The sequence below is a fragment of the Camelus dromedarius genome, chromosome X (genome assembly GCF_036321535.1).
Source record: "Camelus dromedarius isolate mCamDro1 chromosome X, mCamDro1.pat, whole genome shotgun sequence".
Lineage (NCBI taxonomy): Eukaryota > Metazoa > Chordata > Mammalia > Artiodactyla > Camelidae > Camelus > Camelus dromedarius.
Window position 1 is genome coordinate 80,145,813 of NC_087472.1, and position 7,554 is coordinate 80,153,366.

General features: G+C 37.5%; 1 non-coding gene across 1 annotated transcript; it reads left to right on the top strand.

Moving 5' to 3' along the window:
- The first annotated feature begins 339 nt into the window (after positions 1 to 339).
- TRNAT-AGU (transfer RNA threonine (anticodon AGU)) lies at positions 340 to 412 on the top strand. Its single transcript has one exon. It is a non-coding gene; the product is annotated as a tRNA-Thr (tRNA).
- Positions 413 to 7,554: the final 7,142 nt, after the last annotated feature.

The following is a 7,554-nucleotide window of genomic DNA, read 5'->3' on the forward strand; positions in this document are numbered from 1 at the left end:
CAATGTATTTCTCTGACACACTCTATTTTCCAACTTAAAATATGCTAACTAAACTGTGCACATTCATTGACAATTGAGATACAAGTTCTGTAATAGGAAATTCTATTCACATTTGTATACATCTGCACATTGTATTTTTCTTTTTGAGGGAGAGATTATTCTAAAATATACTATTAAAAACAGAACTGTTTAAAAATGAAATGGCATTAACTTTGCTCTTGTCTAAATAAGCAGAATTTAATTTTATAGTGCCAACATTGTCGTATTTCTGCACTAGTATAGCAGCAGTGGAAAAAGAGAGTTGTCACCCAAGTTTCTTAATGAAAAGTTTGGTATGGGGGAGGGTATAGCTCAGTGGTAGAGCACTTGCTTAGTATGCATGCGGTCCTGGGTTCAATCCCCAGTACCTCCACTAAAATAGGCAAATAAATAAATAAAAACCTAATTACCTTCCCCCTAAAATTTAAAAGAAAAAAAGAAAAGTTTGGTATAAAGCTAATTTCTGGGGAGTTGGCAGGTCTAAGTGTCCATGACTGCATCTTGTTTCTAGGTCAGTTGCACTTAAGAGTGGCACTGAAGTTGGGGTTGTAAACAGCTTGGCTAATGGGTGCATTTTAGTCCTGTTTGCCAATTTCAGTCCCTCTGGGTTGCTTTGAGGAAGCGCAAATCTCTCCAAAGGTCCATCGTTCAGTTCAACGTGGTGTTTTCTTCTAGCACCTCCTTGCATAATATTTGTTGGCAAGAAAACAAGAGAGACATTGATAAGGAATCAACTTTAACTTGGTGTGAAATAGCTATGAGCAAATTTATCCGAAAGGCTTACACAGTTTCAGTTGAATTAACATTTGACTATTGGAGCAAGATATATAGTTGGAGTCCCAGAGTTGTCACAATTGCAATATGTTTTTTAGGTTTATTTTAAAACTATATTTAATTTTAACTTCTTACTTTGAAATAATTTAAACTTACAGATGAGTTTAATTTAGAAAACAGAATAGTATGGAGAACTCAGGTATATCCTTCACTTAGATTTACCGGTTGTTAACATTTTGCAAACACTTGCTCTATTACTTTATGCCTTTCTCTCTCTCCCTCTCTCTCTCATTGTAAACATCTATGTATATATTTAAATATATATTTGTGTATATATATTTAATTATCTTTGTTATTATTATTAGTTTTCTAAACCATCTGAGAGTAAGTCACAGAACTTGTGGCCCTTTTCCACTTAAATACTGCATTGTGTACTTCTTAAGAACAGGGACATTCTCTCTCACAACCATAGGAAAATGATCACATTCAGAAAATGTGATATTGATACAATATTATGATCTAGTATACGGTCCTTACTTAAATTTTGTCGGTTTTCCCAGTAATGTCTTTTATAGCAACTTTTGATCTAGGATGCAATCCAGTATCATATTCCACAAATAGCAGTCATATCCTCTCGAAGTTTTTAAAATCTGGGACAATGTTTCCATTTTTCTTTGTCTTTCATGCCATTGACATTTAAAAAATAGAACAGGCCAGTTGTTCAGTAGAATATCCCTCGATTTAGGTTTGTATATTTCTTCATGCTTAGATTCAGGTTGTGCATATTTGGTAGAAACATCAGAGAAATGATACTGTGTTCTTCCTAGTGCATGAGATCAGGAGGTCAGTTTGTCCCATTATTGATGATGTTGACTTGAATGACTTGGTTATGGAAGTAACCTCCACATTTCTCCACGATTTTTCCTTTTGAATGCAATATGTCTTTGAAAGTGTTACTTGATACGTTACAATGACTAAGGGTAGTAGTTGAGATTGAAAGTGGTGCACAGTTATAAATCTGGTACGAAAACAACAAAGGTAACTCTACTATTCCAAATAAAATTTAGAAATCTGATTATAGAGTTAGCTATTGCACACATAATCTTAATAAGACTATGTTCGTCTCACATGGGATGGTATTATATGATTATTTGTCCTAACACTTTAAATAAGCAATCTACTCAATATGTTTCAACTTTGTGTCTAGTCTTACTCTCATTGGGAATACACTTGGGTGTAGATAATATAAACACAGTTCTGTTTCAATTGCAATTATATTTTTTATGCTTATTCTAATATGGCTTCTGGGATAGGGGATATCAAGACATTTGCATTTTTCAGTAAACATTTAAAAAAAAATTGAATGCATCTTTCTTAATGTCTACCAGAGAAGTCTTGAAAACCAAAGTAAACACAAGTTTGATCACAATACAGACACATGGAACATCTTAAAAATAACACAGATCAGAGAAATATGCTTCAACAGTCAGTGTTGAAAAAATTTTTATTCTCTAAATGATCTCATGTACATCAGGGAACCATTCAATGATGATAAGCAATTATTACAAGGAATAACAATGAATTGTAATAACAAGGAAGCATCTCTGTGGGCTCAGGCTACCCGCAGCCCATGTCGCACATCATTAGGGCATCCCTGATACATTTCTCTGTGGCTTCTTTTCTCTGACCACATCAAAGCCTGAAGCAGAATTTAGTGATTTAAAAAGATAGACACAGTCAATGTATTGACCCCTGAAATCGGCTGCCTGCAAAACTATGGCTGCTTCTTGTTTCTGGGAACCCTTCTTAACAACTCTGTCTCAATTTCTGCTTGGCTCAAATTGCATTTCAATAGGCTCTGACTTTGTTGGAATGGCGAGTAGGAAAACTGCCACCTTGGATAATGAGATTGGCATCTTAAGCTTGTCTGTGTTTCAGGGCAACCTATCAGTATCATTTAAAAATAGCTTATCGCCTCCACATACAGAGATGACGATATACAGAGTCCTTGAACTAGAATCTGTTTTCACTTTTACAAGACTGTTGGTCCCCTTTTTCCTTCTTAAACGTGATAAATGTTAAATGCCAAACAGTCACAACCCTCTGAAGGGATGATCCTAGAAGCAAGTAAGGAATTCACAAAATATTGAGCCCCCTGTTAGCTGGTCTGTAGTGATGCAATAATTGCTTTGTTTTGGAGTTTTCTGAACGAATAATAATAATGTTATCAGAATTTATATGTTAATATTCCCAGGGTAAACAAAGCTCTATTTTTAACTTAGTTACTACCCTTAAAATGGATCCCCATTTCCTCACTGGCTGTCAGTCTGGGGCTAGTCTTTTCTACAAAGGCTGCCCACATTCCTTCTCATGCTTTCCATGTGACCCCCTACAGCAATGAGAGGTCAAGTCCTTCTCAAGCTTCAACTCTCTCTGGCTTTTCCTTTTGACACGTCTCTACTCTGCTTTGAGCCAAAGAAAGTTCTCTGCTTTCAAGGACTCATGGGATCAGATTGAACCCAGGTGGATAATCCGAGATAATCACCTTATATTAAGGTCTAGAACCTTAATCACATCTGCAAAGTCCCTTTGGTCATGTAGTATAACATATTTACAGGTACCAATGGTTAGGGTGGGAGATCTTCGGGAAGCCATTAACCCACCTACCACAGGCCAGGGAAAAAAATTGACCATATGGAAGGTTTATCATGAAATTGAGATTTTTCAAACACAGATATCAGCAGCTTTCTTGACTTAGTGCATAGCATCTGCTATAAAGCATGGTACCTTTATATGTGATTGATTTTTCCTGTTTAGCAGGTGGCTATAGGAATCAGAAGTCTTTGAAACTAACAACAGATAAGCCCAGATATTATTCTAAAATGAATCAGTTAATCAGGGACTTAGGGGTGAAGACTGAGATGAATTTGTAGAGCTTCAGCTGCAGAGCTTGACCCAGACCCCGACAGAGAGGAAAACCTTCTGGGAAAGATCTGTGTGCCATCTTGGGTCCCTTGCTGACCTCTTCAAGAACAAAACAGCAATAGAAAATCCTCTGTGGACGTAGGGAGATATGACAAGAAGATTTTAAATGAGACTAGATATTCTCCTGTTAATACAAACATTACTTTTATTTACCAGTTATTGGATAAAATGTTTAAAAATCCAATAAAATATTAATAACTACAAACGCTCATAATCACTTTAATTTGGGTGAATATAATAACAGCTAGTCCCCACTGGCTGCAGTGTCCTCATAAATAAGGTCACAGGAGGATCTGCACTTGAAGAGAAGAAAAATTCAAGATTTTTTTTGTTTTGTTATATTGTTGATTTTTTAGAAAAATTCAAGATTTTTTTTTTGTTTTGTTATATATTGTTTATTTTTTTTTCCTGGAAAGGACAAATAGAGGAAAGATACATTAAAAATTAACTCTCCCTCTCCAGAAGAAAAAAATTAGCTCTTTGTAATTAAAACATCTCTAATTTTGATATAGGCTAAATTAAAGCCTGTTAGACCGTTTAACAGTGTAAAGTTATTCGGGCGGAGGTTGGGGGGATTAAGCAGAAAACGCAGCATTCATGACATATTGATAAGCAGGAATAGAAGATTACAAAGTAGCATGCATATTAGAGTCTTTACTGTATATATAAATTTATACATTATAAATATCTATATAAAAGACTATGAAAGCACACACCAAAATGGCAACAGTGGTTATCTCTGGGTGGTAAGATTATAGATATTTAAAATTTTCTTCTTTGTGTTGTAAGTTTTCACATTTTCCTCCACTGAGCATTGTTATTACTCCCAGAATTAGACAGAACTGTGTACAAATCAAATGACAAAAAAGAAAATCAAACTCAAGATGGAAAGAGTGAGTGGGAACCATTCAAGAATGTCATGTTCCATGCTCTCAAATATATTTATCTGCAGTGTAACAGGTATTTTTTTTTTTTTTGTAACAGGTATTTTTGTCACTTTTGGCTGCCAAGCACCTTTTGAAATCCTTCCTATATTTCAGAATATCCAGTCTCATGACTCTCTCACTCCTCCGAGGTAGAAGACAATGGCTCATTTTCCCAGCTTGCCTTGTATCTAAGGCACAAAACTTGGATCAAGACTCTTTGTGACCAGACAAAGCAATAGAAGTGAAAGTTCTGTTCAGAAGGCAGTGACATTAGGAGGCAAACACCATACGGAATCCATGGCCAAGTGGCATTCATTCTTCGGAGGCAGAGGTGGCTGCAATCCTAGTGGGAACCTCCCAGACCTCGTGGTGGTGGCTGTAGATTCTCCACAGGAGCAGTCCTGAGATGTGGTTTGGGCCTTGTCTGGGCTGGGGAGCCTCTATGCCAGATTCTCCTTAATATCCTATTATAAATTCCACTTCTGCTCAAAATCCCTAGAATGAGTTTTGTTCCCAACTAAGAACCTTGATTGTTATGGACTGAATTGTGTCCCCTCTCCCCAAACCATAGGTTGAAGCCCTAACTCCTAGTACCTCAGAATATGACTGTATTTGGAGATAAGGCCTTTAAAGAGGTAATTAAGTTAACATGAGGCCCTTAGGATGGGACCTAATCCAATGTGACTAGTGTCCTTATTAGATGAGGAAGAGACACCAGGGGCACACGCACAGAGGAAAGATCACGTGAAGACACAGAAGGTAGCAGTCTGCAAGCCAAAGAAAGAAACCTCAGAGGAAACCAGCCCTGTGGACACCGTGATTTTGGATTTCTAGCCTCCAGAACTGTAAAAAAAGATGTCTCTACTTTAAGCCACCCAGTCCGTGGTATTCTGGTACAGCAGGTTTAGCAAATACCCTGACAATACAAGGACCTATTTGTAAAAGAAAAAGCTCGAACCTATGCTTTAGTTCATGCATTCATATTGGGCAAAAGTGGGGGCCACAGGGAATGAAGATGGAGAAGATCGAGAAAGACCACAGGCAGGCCGGGAGGCGGAAGCTCAGAAACCTGATAGCAGTTAAGACACATACAGAGACTCACAGGTCACAAAGCAAAGGAGGGGGCAAGGGACAGAAGGCAAGATTCATATCCAAAGGTCAGCATAATAGTCCACAATGAAGTCAGGAACAAGAGTGACTGGAGGTCAAGAATGGGCAAGTGATGAAAGACACTAGCTCCAAAGAAAACAGATTTGAAGACAAACTTATTTTCCTTTGGTTTTGAATAACATGTATTTGTTTTCACTTGGTTATAAAAGAATTCTATGCTCATTGTAGAACATTTAGAAATACAGGGAGAAGGGTATAGCTCAGTGGTAGAGCACATGCTTAGCATGCATGAGGTCCTGGGTTCAATCCCCAGTACTTCCATTAAACAAACAAACAAACAAATAAACCTAATCACCCCCGCTTCCCTCCCCCAAAAAACATCCCCGCATATTCCTGGGAAATACAGAAAAAAATTAAATTTACACACACACATACATAAAGCTAACCAACAAGCTTCAAACCTGGAGACATGCACTGGTCAAATTTGGGTGCATTTCCTTCTGGTTACTGTTCTATGTATATATAACACATTTAAAAAAAATTCTGCATGTACTGTGTAGTCCGTTTCTATTATGCATCTATTTATTTCACTTTACCATGTAGCAGGAGCACTTCCCATGTCAAGAATCTTCTTATACGAGCCTCAGTGGGTTGGTTTGGCCAGGGCCAGCAAATAGAAGGGAAATATAGCTCACCAAATTTGGAGGGATACTTGAACCTGAAAATAAGAGCAGGTCTTAAAAACAAAATAGATTCGTATCACGCCATTTAAGGAGGTCTTCCATGATCCTGTCATTTTTTCACTGTTGGCATTTGAAAAAAAAAAGTCTCAAGTTTCAGAAATCCATAATCTAGATATTTCTTTTAAAAAATCATCTTAGTGAGATTGTGTTATAGTTTATTGAGTTTAGAAATTCACCATGGACTCTGCCTCCAGTCTTCTCAAGTTTTTTGTTAAAGCAGTCTGCACTTGTCAAAAAATTACTCGAAATAGCTTGTAAACCACTTGAATCTGCCCCCTTTATGTAGTGAAATTGGTCAGTTTCCCAACAATAAAGAAGAGGGAAAATATGGATTGGCAGTAACCAACACCGCCCTGAGAACAACGTTGGCTTTCTAAATCTGGGACTTTTCGAAGGAGACATAAATAGTTGCAGCCTTGTATAACTGTTAACTAAGGTTTTCAAACCTTGGGAAAAAAGAGCATTCTTTTGTTTCTGCTTTGAGCTCAGGGCTGTAATTTCTCATCCTGCTGGGCTGATCAGGGTCATTGGTGACTTTTCACTAACCAGATCTCGATTTGCAGCCCCAAATGAACACTTTAAATCATACCCAGAAGCAAATTGGAAGCCCTTGTCTTCTGGTAAGGCTGGACATTTTGTGAGATGATTATAACTTTCTGCATTTGGATTTGAACTTGGCCCCTCACTTCTGTGGTTGCCCCCTGGTGAGAGCCTTTTAGATTTCCACTTCAGACAAAGCAAGGAAATCACTGGTCTCAGGTGTGTGTGTTTAATTGGGGGAAATATATGTAATATAAAATGTATCATTTTAACCATTTCTTAAGTATACAGTTCTATGGCTTTACGTATATTCACATTGCTGTGCAAACATCACCGTTATCCATCCCCAGAACTTTTTCATCTGCTCCAATACCTGTTAAACACCAACTCCCCATTCCCTGTCCCCTCTGCCTTTGGCAACCACTACTCTATTTTCT